Below are 13,576 nucleotides of genomic sequence, written 5' to 3'. Positions count from 1 at the left end.
TGCACATGGAATTTGATCTATGCATGTATTATTTTCAATACAGTCTGCTGCTTCAAAACATTTTGCTGTTTGCCTTATTTACGTACATTTGCTAAGATGCTCCAGAAGATCCATCTGAAGCTGTCTGGAAAGAATTTGTAGCCGTAAACAGTAAAAAAAAAAAAAAAAAAAAAGCGCCCATGTTACATTCATCTGAAAGTGATCATAGTCGAAGGGGTTCTGGTGCTAAGGCCATTAGGACTACTTTGTTATCTTTGTACGTAACATGTGCAGCTCTTCATATTATTATAATGTCTCACCTTGCTGGATCTTTCTTTATGTTATTTCCAGAATTCTCTTTCCCCCCACATTGGTCTATTTTAATCATGTAGTTGGTGAACTGCCCAAGTCATTATGGCTCCCTTGTGAGGCAGCATGGAAATATAAACAGTATAATACATGTGGTCAGAGAACACACTGTGAATGTTTTTCTCTGCGGTGGTCTTAAGGCATAGCTGTGTCTACCTTGCAAAACATGAAAGACTTCACCCATGATGGAAGTTGGCAATTACTTTTAACTAAATAAAGGCCCTATTCCACAGAACTTTTTCGAACGATTATCGTTCATAAAATCGTTCAAACGACCGCTCGTTAACGATATTTGTTCTGTGGAATAGCTGTAAACGAGCGAATGACAACAGCGAAACCATCGTTGAGTCGTTCACTATTATTTTTCAGCATGTCGAAAAAAAAATCGTTGGTCTTTCAACAATAATTCGCTAATCTTTTTGTTGAATAAAAAATCTTTCAGTCGTTCTTGAAATGTGTACCTACATTTCCCCACGTTTTAAACGACCATGTAACGATGTAACGACCGCCCAAAAATCGTTACACTACAGATATCGTTCACGTTCCCACTCGTATTATGTGTTATCGTTCGCTTAAAAAAATTGTTAAGTGCGCGTTAACGAGCGGTCGTTGGAGCGAGTCTTTGAACGATAATCGTTCCGTGAAATAGGGCTATAAGTCTTTCCACAAAAGGGCCAAAAGATGCTAAATTTATTAACTTTGGGATTTTACTTTACTTTAAACAGTTTTTTAAGCCATGCCCTTTCTACTTATTTAAGTTACAAGAAATCACTGGTAACAAGTGAAGGACTTGCTGAAATAGAGGGAGGTGGATAGTAAGTTATATGGAAAAGTGACTGGCAGTGAGATGAACATTGTGTGGCTCCAGCATTTCTATGGCTGTGTTCTGCAATTATTGCACTATTGAAAACTAAGGAAAATAGAAACTTTTCAGAAGAACATCCCAAACTTGCATGGCATATTAATAGTGATTATTACATATAATAGCTTCTAGGAAGGACTTTGTATAATTTGTATTGTTATCATCATGTGTTATTAATCACTATATTAATCTAATTGGAGCTAGGTTTTTACATATTTAGGCGATGTTTAGACTTTGTAAGAGACCGGCTGTTCCGTAACACCGGCCGGGTCAGGGAATGGCCAGTCTCAGAAAAGATCGTCCCGGTCGGTACTGCAGTAACGGCCGGATTATCTTTAACGCCGCTGAATTTGGATGCGGGTGCATCCCTGCTCGCCCGCATCTGAATTCCCCACTGCACAAAGTGGACCGTGCGGCCGGAGCTGACAGGGTTTTCTGCAGCCGCTATTCAATGAATAGCGCCCGCAGAAAACTGACATGTCACTTGCTCGCTAGGGATCCCGGACGGAGTGTATACCATGTTTATACACTCCGGACGGGATTCCATTGAAGGCAGCAGCGTGATTACTACGTAGCTTACGTAGTGTGAACATACCCTTATGTTGTGTTAGTGCAGTATTCATATAGAAAACTAATTTGCTATGAGATAGTTGCAATGATTGTGCACCTATGTGCTTTGTTATGACTTGTGACCATTACATACTTTCCAATAAAAATATTGCTGTTCCTCAAAGGTACACTTAAAAACTACTTGTAGCTTCTAAACAGGTTCTGCCCCCTTCTATTTCTCTGCACACTGTAGATTCTGGTAAGCTGGTTGTATTGTAATTAAAGGGTTTATCCAGCAAAAATCTTTTTATTTAAAATCAACTGGTTTCAGTAAGTTATATAGATTTGTAATCTACTTCAATAAAAAAAAATTTCAAATCCTCCCATACTCATCAGCTCCTGTATGACCTGCAGGAAATGTTTTCTTTCCAGTCTGACTCAGTGCTCTCTCTTGACATCTCTGTCCAAGACAGGAACTGTCCAGAGCAGTAGCAAATTCCCATAGAAAACCTTTCCTACTCTGGACAGTCCCCAGAGGTGGCAGCAGAGAGCACTGTGTCAGACTGGAAAGAAAACATTATTTCCTGCAGGACATACAGCAGCTGATAAGTATGGGAAGACTTGAGATTTTTAAATAGAATTAAATTACAAATCTATATAACTTTCTGCAACCAGTTGCTTAGAAAGAAAAGGATTTTCGCTGGATAACACTTTAACCACTTCAGGACCGTGCAAATTTTAGTTTTTGCGCTTTCGTTTTTTCCTCTTCGCATTTAAAACGCCGTAGCAGTTCCTTTTTTTCACCTACAGGCCCACACAAACCCTTATTTTTTGTGCCACTAATTGTACTTTAAAATGACAGACTTAATTTTTCCATGAAATATGCTGCGAAACTGGGAAAAAAAAATATTTGTGCAGTAAAATTGAAAATAAAACACGTTTTTTTTATTTGGGGCGGGTTTGTGTTTACACCATTTGTCCTATGGTGAAACTGACATGTTATCTATGTTCCTCAAGTCAGTATGATTACAACGATATGTAACTTGTGTAACTTTTATTTTGATGGCTTTTAAAAAATTAAAACCTTTTTAAAAATCTAAATGCTCCTTAAAGGGGTAGTGCAGCATAACTTTTATTCACTAAATAACACACTTAACAAAGTTATACAACTTTGTAATGTTTGTTATTTAAGTGAATGGACCCCCTCCCCGGAAGTGTGATGCATTATACTTATGTATTCACTGTCGACCAGTGCCACCATCTTGGGTCGACGATGTCATCTTTGGGTGGCCGGCCGGATCGCTCCAGCCGGCCCTTATGCCAGCCCCCCCCTGCCGCCTCATCAGCTGCTCAGTCGTGATTGGCTGAGCATAGGATCGCGACGGTTCACAGCAAGGTCGCCGCGTGGCCCTGCTTTGATCTCCCCTACTCGACCGAGGACGTACAGTTACGTCCTTGGTCGTGAAGGAATTCTTAAACAGGCTCACAAAGATCACACAGAAAACACTTCTAGAAGTAAAAGAGTCCGTTTCAGACTACAGATTCCATGGGTCCCCATGTCTGCTGTAAAGCTTGTATGTAAATATTGATAACAGCAGCTCAGACATGATATCCGTGCCCATAATCATCTACAGAAAATAGGGTAAAAAATACTTATCAGTATTTGGCATTCATTAGTAAAAAATAAATTAAAGTAATATATTCCTTTCAAAGGAATTTGTCACTAGTTTAAAGCGACTCTTTACCCACAATCTCCCCCCTCCTAACTGCTTGTACCTGCTTATAGCTGTGCTTAATCCAAGATCTGTCCTGGGGTCTGTTCGGTTAGTGATGCAGTTATTGTCCTAAAAAACTACTATAAACTTGCAGCCCTGTGTCAAATTGGCGTGGCCTATAGTGTCTTCGGATTAGACTTGCACCGCCTCTCCGTCCCTCCTCCCCACCCTCTTCACCATTAGTAATGCCCCTGGGCAAGTTTTTTTCTATTTATCACCTGTCTGAACACTGCACAGGGGCCTTAATGATCTACCTGTGCAGTGTATAACAGGTGATGAATAGGAAAAATCCTGCCTGGAGCATTCCTAATGGTGAAGAGGGTGGGGAGGAGGGACGGAGAGGCGGTGCAAGTCTAATCCGGAAATACTATAGGCCACGCCAATTTGACACAGGGCTGCTAATTTAAAAGTTGTTTTTTAGGACAATAACTGCATCACCTGCCCAGGACAGATCTTGGAATTAAAAGCAGCTATCCAAAGGTGCAAGTGGTTTGTGGGGGGCAGACTGTGGGTACAGAGTCTCTTTAAAGGGGTTGTCCAGCGAAATAATTTTTTCTTTCAAATAAACTGGTGTCAGTAAGTTATATAGATTTGTAATTTACTTCTATTTAAAAATCTCAAGTCTTCCCATACTTATCAGCTACTATATGTCGTGCATGAAATGTTTTATTTACATTCAGAAACAGTGCTCTCTGCTGACATCTCTGTCCATGTCAGGAACTGTCCAGAGCAGTAGCAAATCCTCATAGAAAACCTCTCCTGCTCAGGACAGTTCCTGTGTCGGCCAGAAATGTCAGCAGAGAGCACTGTGTATGAATGTAAATAAAACAACACTTCCTGCAGAACATATAGTAGCTGATAAGTAAAGGAAAACTTGAGATTTTTAAATAGAAGTAAATTACAAATCTATATAACTTTCTGAAACCAGTTAATTTGTAAGAATTTTTTTTTATTGTTTTTGTGTTTTCATTTTTTCCTCCTCCCCTTCTAAGAGCTCTAGCTTTGTAATGGCGTCTTTCATTCTGCCATAACATGTATGATGTATCCCCCAAAATATGATTTATGAAGATATAAACTGGTGAAATCATAAAAAAGAATGCAATATGGTAACTTTTGGGGGGTTTCTCTGTCTACGTTACCATTATTCTATAGGTCAGCGCGAATACAACCATATTCAGGTTTACACAGATTCTCTAATGTTATATATATTTTTTTATGAAATCCTTTTTTTTTGCAATTAATTATTCATAAAATGGGCCTATTGTGACGCTTATAATGGTTTTATTTTTTCAATTACGGGGCTGTATGGGGTGTTATTTTTTCCGCCATGATCTCTAGTTTTTATTAATACCATATTTGTATAGCTCGGACATTTTGATCACTTTTTAATACATTTTTTTATAAATAATGTATTTAAAAAATCAGTAATCCTGGCACTTTTTTCTCTCTTTTTGTTAACGCCGTTCGCCATTAGTGATGATGATTGTTATATTTTAATAGATCAGACAATTATGCATGCTTCAGTATATTATATGTTTATTTATTTATTTTTATATGTTTTATTTATATAATGGGAAAGGGGGGTGATTTTAACTTATTGGGGGAGGGGCTTTGGGGTACTTATAAAAACTTAGGCATAGCATTGATCAGTGTAATAGGTGTTCTGCTCATTGAGCCTGCCTGTGGCAGGCTCATTGAGCAGAAAGCCGATCGGACCGCACGGAGGCAGGTAAGAAACCTCCGGCGGTCCGATACAGCGATCGGGACCCCCGCAGTCACACTGTGGGGGCCCCGAATGGTAAGTGACAGCGGACTGCCCCTGTCACTTGTACTTAAACGCTGTGGTCGCGCCGCAATCGTAGCGTTTAAAAGGGTTAATGATACGCTGCAGCGCGATCGCTGCAGCCTGTCATTAATGGTGAGGGCCTGGCTACTCACTGCAGCCGGCCCCCACCTCCGCTTCATAGCTCAGGACGTTCCGGTACGCCATTGGTCGTCTGGGGACAGACTTCCAGGGCGTACCTGTACGTCCTTAGTCGTCATCTAGGGGTTAATCCCTTAACGACCAAGGGCCTAAATGTACGCCCTGGTGTCATTAAAGGTGTTCAGAGGGGGGCCGCGCGGAAACCCCGCTCTGAACTGCCGCGATCCCTGGTGCTATCTGCAGCCCGGGGCCATGGCAGTTGACAGCTACATTTAAATTGCTTCTTTCTCCCATCCGTGGTGGTCTACTTGGGGGATCGCTCCCCTACCCCCCCACCCCCCGGCAATCGCAGAGGATCGATCCCTGCATCTGTTCCAATCTATTACTTTCAGCTACAGCAGCCAAAGAGCAATAGAACACCGATCTCATTGATCTATGCAGTATATCTATACTGCATAGATCTCAATGAGAGATCAGAGTAGTAATACAAAAAGACCCCCAGGAGATTTTTAAATAGAAGTAAATTAAAAATCTATATAACTAGAGAACCGCAGCATAGTCCTGTTGAAACAAATCACCTGTGAGCCTTTATAAGGGGTGCAGCCCTGAATCAGAGCTTGTCAAGGTAGGAGAAGGTATGAGTTGGCACTACTGCAACACTCACTGGTATGTGTGGTAGACAAGGCTAACTGCTGCTCCTAATGCTGCGTTAACGATGCTGATTAACGATGTCGGAGTAACGATTTTTTTTGCATAACGGTCAGCGTTTAGACGGTACGATATAGCGTATGGGAATTCGTTTTGCGATCGCTTAAGCCTATCTCACACATTGGTTAAATCGGCAAACGACTGTTTACACTGAACGATCTGCGAATTGTTCGCGATAATCGATAATCGTTCCGTGTAAATGCAGCATAAGTGGTGGGAAGCACATGTCCAAGATCTGCTAGCCACAGTTGTGGAGATCTTGGCAATTGTGAAATAATAGCACAAACATTCATAGAATAGGTTAAAGAAGAATGCAGCACTCACCAATATTATTTCTCTGTTTTAAGGCAGGTTGTGCGGGAAGACAGGCGTTTAGCAGTTGCTATAGGGGCAGCAACAGCTGTTTCACAGGTTATTCCCACCTCCTCTTGAGACAAACTTTTAAATGTGTTAGCTGCCTATCCCACATTTTTCAAATGTATTCTGGATGTATATTTGCCAATGTTTTGAAGAGGATTTAATAAACTACTGGAATATTTTAATTGGAATGATTTGTGCTGCTAGAGTATGCGGTACTTGGTCCATGCACTCCAGAAAGATGAGCTATAGCTAATATAGAAACCTCTTTGTTTCGTTTTATAAGGCACTAACAGTTTCCCTGGTTCACATAGTAACTTTTACAGGGGAAAAAATTGTTATTGCAAAATTAAGACCAGTATTATGCTTGCCTGATGTGGAAATCCCTTATTAAGTGGCAAATGTGGAAGGAAAAATTGTAGTTGGCGAGGGAGCAGATAACATAATAGACTTTGTGAAGTGAAAGAAGAGTGAAATAGAGGAGCGTCTTGAGGGCACTGCCCAATGTAATAGTGTACTCAGCCGGGATAACGTAATTGAGAAAAGAAGTAACAGAAGAAGATATTCCTACTCACGTATAGATACTTTGAATCTGACTGCCTTTTGCTCTATAGTGTCGGGGTACCTGTTTTGCTAGTAAGAGGTCCCAGGTTGCTGGGCTGGGTTGAGCTGACTTTCCAAGACATCCCAGAATAGCCATGCGTTACAGTAGGATACGTAGGCTTACAAGCTGCTTTGTCCTACTGGGGCCAATACCTAACCACAGGTATGTGATTTTTTTTTTTTTTTTGTAGCTAAACTGAATTCATTGGGAACAGCTCATTGTAATAGCACATTGTATTATCCGTTGTATTTAAAAAGATTGCATGTAAACTGACCACAGTAATGGGATTTTGAATCACTATAATACCCAAAGCCTGAGAAATACATTTTATTTTACATGACATTCCCTATAGTGCTGTGTGCTTATTATCTAATGCACAAGAATGTTTAAAGGGATTTTCCATCTTCATACAGAAAATATTGATCATTGTTCTTGTTTACAGTAACTGGAGCTTAGAGTTCTGGCTTATTTTCCCCAGAAATTGGACATGTTCCTCTGGTGTCAGAAGCCTTTTTGCTTTAGTTTGCCCTCACACATAATTTTTGTCTTATGTTTTTCAGGCCGGAAAAAAAGGAAAAACCGCCAATGTTATTCATGGTGTTCTTTTCATGCCTTTGGCTTTTTCTGGCATTTTGTCTAGCGTTTTTGACTTTATGTGTGAATGATCTTTTTTGTGGTTTATGCGGTTTCGTGTGCTGAAATTTTTTTTCTCTGCCATTACATGACCTAGGTGCTGGACCACAAAAAGTGACAAAAATGCCAGAAAAAAATGCCTTACATACAGCAATGGCGTTTTTTAGAAAAACAGAGCAATCCCATTGAAGTCTATGGGAGAAAAAAAATGCCACAGTATGCCAAAAAAGTCACACCCTTAGTATGCTGCGTTTTGGAAAAACTGCTACAGAGCCTCAAAGACGCCAGAAAGCAGATCGTAAACTTCCACTGACTTCCAGCTAACATCTGGCCGCTGGCGTTTTTGCAAAAAACAAACACCATGGCATTTTTAGTGGTGTTTTTCCAGGATTTTAAGGCACTGAGAAGCCAGTCTTATTTTTCATGTTTCTTTATTACTTTTCTCGGAATTATTCTTCTGGGAAACAAAAAGAAGGCATTCACCCATAAACGAAAGCTGACATCAGTTGATGAGAGATGCCATGTCATTATAGGTAACACGTTCTTGTTTTCTCTCGACTTTACCTTCTTATATTCACTGTGAGGATGATACGCCCATAGGTCAGTGTCACATGGAAATACCCTCTTATATTGCTCTCCTCACCTGCCAACTAGACTGTGACAATTACTAACAGCATACCAGTATGAAGGTGGGAAAGAATAGAAAAGAAATGTCCCAAGCTCCTCCTGTAGTGCCGGGAAATAGTGCGGTTAAGTAGAAACAGAACTGACAGCTAGACATAAGCAATGTTCTTGAAGTGCTTATGCAGTGTTGTTATGTGGATTTACAGATAGTTTGTAAAAATGGGTTTTCTGCTGCCCGTTTTCAATACACAGGCTATGTTTACACAATGTTAATTTTATGACAAGAACGGATGTTTTTTTCAATTAAAACAACGGCCTTTGCGAATTAACGTCATGAACATTAATTTGACCCCCGCTGTGAACAACAGCTGTTTTTCTATACTTTGTGTGAACTGATGGCCGTTGCTTGCATAGGCTTCAATGGGAATCATAGAAAATTGAAAACAATGGCTGTTATTTTAAATAAATTTGGCGTTTATTATTTTAGCAAAAAAGACAGTTTGTGAATATACCCTTAGGGTATGTTCACACTACAGAATCAGCACAGAATTTCAAGTGGAATTAGCGCCGCAGACTCTGCTTGACGTTCTGCCTGTCCCATTGATTCAATAGGATGTCTCACGCACACTCCACCATCCGTCCAAAAAATAGACATGTCTGCGGCTTGAACTACGCTTCAACTCTGCGCTAATTCCATAGTGTGAACATACCCTTATACCCTGGATGTACGCTAATACCTGCAAAGGCTGTATGCAAAATACCTGCGAAGAATCATGTGGACATAGCCATGGCGAAAGAGTCAGCTCTGTAAACATACCCATTCAGGCTTTGTACGTCATTTCATCTCAGCTTGAAAAATCATGCATGCAAAATCATTTTGCTATATTCCTGTGCAGTGATGTGAGTTGTACTGTCTGCAGTACATGCAGTGTTCACCATGGTACTGTGGGGAAATAATCAAGTGTTACAAAGTTGTCTGACTTTTTCAAGTCATGGCTAAATATTGGTGATGGTTTGCAGTTAAAGTGACTCTGTACTCACAATCTGACCCCCCCCCCCCCAAACCACTTGTACCTTCAGATAGCTGCTTTTTATCCAAGATCTGTCCTGGGGTCCGTTCGGCAGGTGATGCAGTTATTGTCCTAAAAAACAACTTTTAAACTTGCAGCCCCGTGCCCAACGGCCGTGGCTTGTAGTATCTGTGCCCTAACTTTGCACCACCCCTCCGTCCCTCCTCCCCACCCTCTTCATTATTAGAAATGCCACTGGAGCATTTTCTCCTCTCTGAACATTACACAGCTGTTTAACGATCCAGCCCATGTTCAGTATTCATACAGCTGATGAATAGAAGACAATCTACCTGGAGCATTCCTAATGATGAGGATGGCGGGGAAGAGGGACAGAGAGGTTGTGCCAGCCTAATGCATAGGCATTCTAAGCCCCGGCCATTGGGCATGTTTAAAAAGTTGTTTTTTAGGACAATAACTGCATCACCTGCCGAACGGACCCCAGGACAGATCTTGGATTAAAAGCAGCTATCCGAAGGTACAAACGGTTTGGGGGGGGGGGGGCAGATTGTGGGTACAGAGTCGGTTTAAAGGAAAAGTCAGGCGAAAATTTTTATTATTATTGCAGAGGCAGAGGGACACTAAGAGACACAGGGCAATGGAGGGACACTGAGCATCCCTCTGCCATCATCCTCTTCAGCAGCCACAGCCCGCACAGCTCTGGGAGTCAGGTTGTGACATCACCATGTTATCCAGGAAGTGAAAGCGACTCTGTACCCACAATCTGACCCCCCCACAAACCACTTGTACCTTCGGATAGCTGCTTTTAATCCAAGATCTGTCCTGGGGTCCGTTCGGCAGGTGATGCAGTTATTTTCCTAAAAAAAATACTTTTAAATTTGAAGCCCGTGCCAAACGGGAGTATCTGTGCCCTAACCTTGCACCACCCCTTTGTCCCTCCTCCCCACCCTCTTCATCATTAGGAATGCCACTGGAGCATTTTCTCCATGCTGAACATTGCACAGGTCCTTAACAATCCAGCTCATGTGCCAGGCTAAACAGGTGGGGAATAGGAGGCAATCTGCCTGGAGCATTCCTAATGATAAGGAGGGTGGGGAGGTGGGACAGAGAGGTTGTGCAAAGTTAGGGCACAGTTACTCCCGTTTGGCACAGGCTTCAAGTTTAAAAGTATTTTTTTAGGACAATAACTGCATTACCTGCCGAACAAACCGCAGGACAGATCTTGGATTGAAAGCAGCTACTCGAAGGTACAAGTGGTTTGTAGGGGTCAGATTGTGGGTACAGAGATGCTTGAAGCCTTGATGCAGAAGTAAGTTCAGGAAAAAAGCATGAATTTCCCGTAATAAGTGTATATTGGCAATTTGTATAACTTTTGGGGGGCAATACAATACTTTAAAGGGGTTCTTTGGTGAAAAGCATTTTCCCACTAATTGAAACACATTGCAAAGATATATAACTTTGTAATATGCTTCAATCACCTATCTGCCCCCCTTCCCTATCTTTTCCCCCTCCACCCCCTACCAGGAAGTGAAGTAAACTCATTCTTATCTAATGACTGTTGACCCCAGGCTTTCCTGTGGCAGCCATTTTGTGACAATGACATCATCAAGAGGGAGGCGGGTCTAAGCCCTGTTAAGCCAGCCTCCCTTTGTTAGATGACGCAGGTGGCTCAGCTCTGATTGGCTGAACAAGATGTAAGCCACCTAACAGTTTTACAGAGTCAGTTAGACATCACAGAAGACGAAGTGCATCATGGGAAAGCCCAAACCTGGAAGTAATGAAAAAATGAAGACACCAACTGGAGCTTCAGGGACCTGCAAACAGCGGAAAATTCAAACGGAGACAGACTCAGGAGGGATGGTAGATGTAAAAACTATGTTTATGATTGATTGTTTTTTTTTTTAAATCAGCGCCGGAGTACCCCTTTAATAAAAATTCTTTAACTAGATATGAAATTTGCAGGAATGTCTGTGACTTGTCAATAGGTTTGTAAAGGTAAACCTTGTATGAAAGGCCGCCAGTTTATGCATCTGAAGGGCGGGACTCAGAGCTGACTTTTTAGTTGACTGGGGTACAGAATGCAATGGCTGACACTGTGGTATCTGAAAATAACTTTACAAAACCTCAAGCATGATTGTTGTGCAGATAAAACCGGTATGAACACATAGTACATGACTGATGGATTTTTTTTAAAATTCCATAATTTACTTATGTGAAATACCATTAGTCATTTATCCTTTCCATACACTGATGCCAGATCATGCTGATTTGTTCATTCACAGAATTGTCTGCATATTGTAGAATCAGTGATACACAGTATTTTTACATTATGTGTAGCATTTATTCCAATATTGAAAAGAAGTGATTACCATATTTTCACTGATGAGCTAACATAGTGGTAAATCCTGGTTCTCTGCACAGGGTGTATGAAACAGGCTTTACAAGTAGAATGCCACCCCTGGTTATTGGTGAGGTGCAGCCTGAGAAGTGCAGTCTAGTTCTTTTCAACCGTTCTTTGTGTTTCAATGCGCAGGGTCTAAATGTCCTGGAAGCGATCCTCCCTGCTGCGTCTGCTGTGTGCTAAGCGGGCTTCTGTCGCCTTTATTCAGGAAACTCACTTTCATTGCGATCAGATACAGAGTCTGTCGGATCACAATTTTCCGGAGGCCTTCCATAGCTGCTCCCCGACTAGCTGATCCTGGTTCTCTGTATGTGGTTTAGGGCTGGTTGCTTCAGGGTGAAAAACCTCCTCCGCTGCTCTTCTTGGATAACCCTCACGGACCTCAAAGACCACTAGGACCCCTTTCCTATGCAGCTCCATCACATCCTCCTTTTTCTCCTATCTCTGGCTTCCTTTGCACAGATGCTTTCCCCTTTTGAAACTCTCTGTCTCTGTACCAGCTCTTCCAACACTCTTTCTTTCCTGTATGCCATGTTGGCCTCCCCGCTGGAGCAACCACCTTCTCATTTTCTGTCTGCCTGGGAGGAGGATCTTAGTATCACTTTCTCTGCAGTTCCTCCCGTTTTCAGGAGGCAGGGTAAAAAGTACTTTCCCGCTGATACCGTGTCCCCACCTGCCTTCACCAAATGTTTCCGGAGGCCTCGCCGTTGTGCTGGAGGAATTGTGGGGAATAAGGATCGCTCCTACATACTGTCCCAAGTTGTCATCCTATTGGAAAGAGGTGTGGCATATCGCTTCGACTTTCACGGATTGCCAACTCCCCTTCACCCCTGTGCTTTTCCTTCTGCATATCTCTGATATCCCTTTCAGAACTTACCGCCACTCTGTTCTCTGTCACTTGATTAACACTGCTAGAGCTTGTATACCAACATTGTGGAGAAACCCAGAGCTTTCCGGTATTTCTATGTGGATACGTAAGGTTGAGGTTATCAAGCACAAGGAAGACCTCACGGCACAATTGTATGACCGATCCTCTCATTTTTTTTATTCTTTTCCTGGTGCTACTAGGACCAATTTACAGATACAGATAAATACAAATCTCTTCTAGCTCAGTGATGTGGCATGTCCCTTTTTTCATGCCCCCTCTCCTCTTCCCCCCTTTTTTCCTCTCTTTTCCTCCTTTCTTTCACTTCCCCCAATCTCATGTGGTTTCGGGTGTTAGCTCGCTCCCAATAGCCTCTTTACCAAACTAAAGATGTTTATGGGAGATTTGTGTTGTTCACCTTTTTACGTCACATGTTTTGTCGTTTGATTTGTAACCTGCGCCTACTGGGCGTTTGTTGTACTGTTCCTTTTATTTGAAAAATTGAATAAATTCAGAATTAAAAAAAAAAAAGTGAAGTCTATCTGACTGCAGTTTAATAAAAGAATTGATATTGGTTGTGCTTGTATAGGAAAGACAAATTAAAGTTATTGAGAAAAAGGGAACTGAGGTTCAGTACAATGTTCTGGTTGGTGAGGGCATTGTACAAAACATTTGAAAGGCCATACCCCTTACAGAGCTACAGCTGTCCATAGATGTTGCAGTCTGTGCCTTGTGATTAGCCACATAGCTTGTACAGGTGAACCGCGAGCATTGTCCCATAAGGTTAATAATCACCTTGTGTAAAAGAACTGTTACTCTTTCCTGGTGCCTTTGCAAATTATGCATGGGGGCTCTGTCCCAGAGACAAAAAGGTGCTTCCCTTCACTCTTCCATAGGT

General features: G+C 41.7%; 1 protein-coding gene across 1 annotated transcript in view; it reads left to right on the top strand.

Annotated features, from left to right (window-relative positions):
• TNFRSF11A (TNF receptor superfamily member 11a) overlaps positions 1 to 13,576 on the top strand; it is a 40,555-nt gene that overhangs the window by 12,843 nt on the left and 14,136 nt on the right. The window lies entirely within an intron of this gene.

Source organism: Dendropsophus ebraccatus, chromosome 2 (assembly GCF_027789765.1).
Source record: "Dendropsophus ebraccatus isolate aDenEbr1 chromosome 2, aDenEbr1.pat, whole genome shotgun sequence".
In the NCBI taxonomy this organism is placed as follows: Eukaryota; Metazoa; Chordata; class Amphibia; order Anura; family Hylidae; genus Dendropsophus; species Dendropsophus ebraccatus.
Note: the sequence above shows the minus strand (reverse complement) of the source record. Positions and strands in the feature narration are given on the sequence as shown.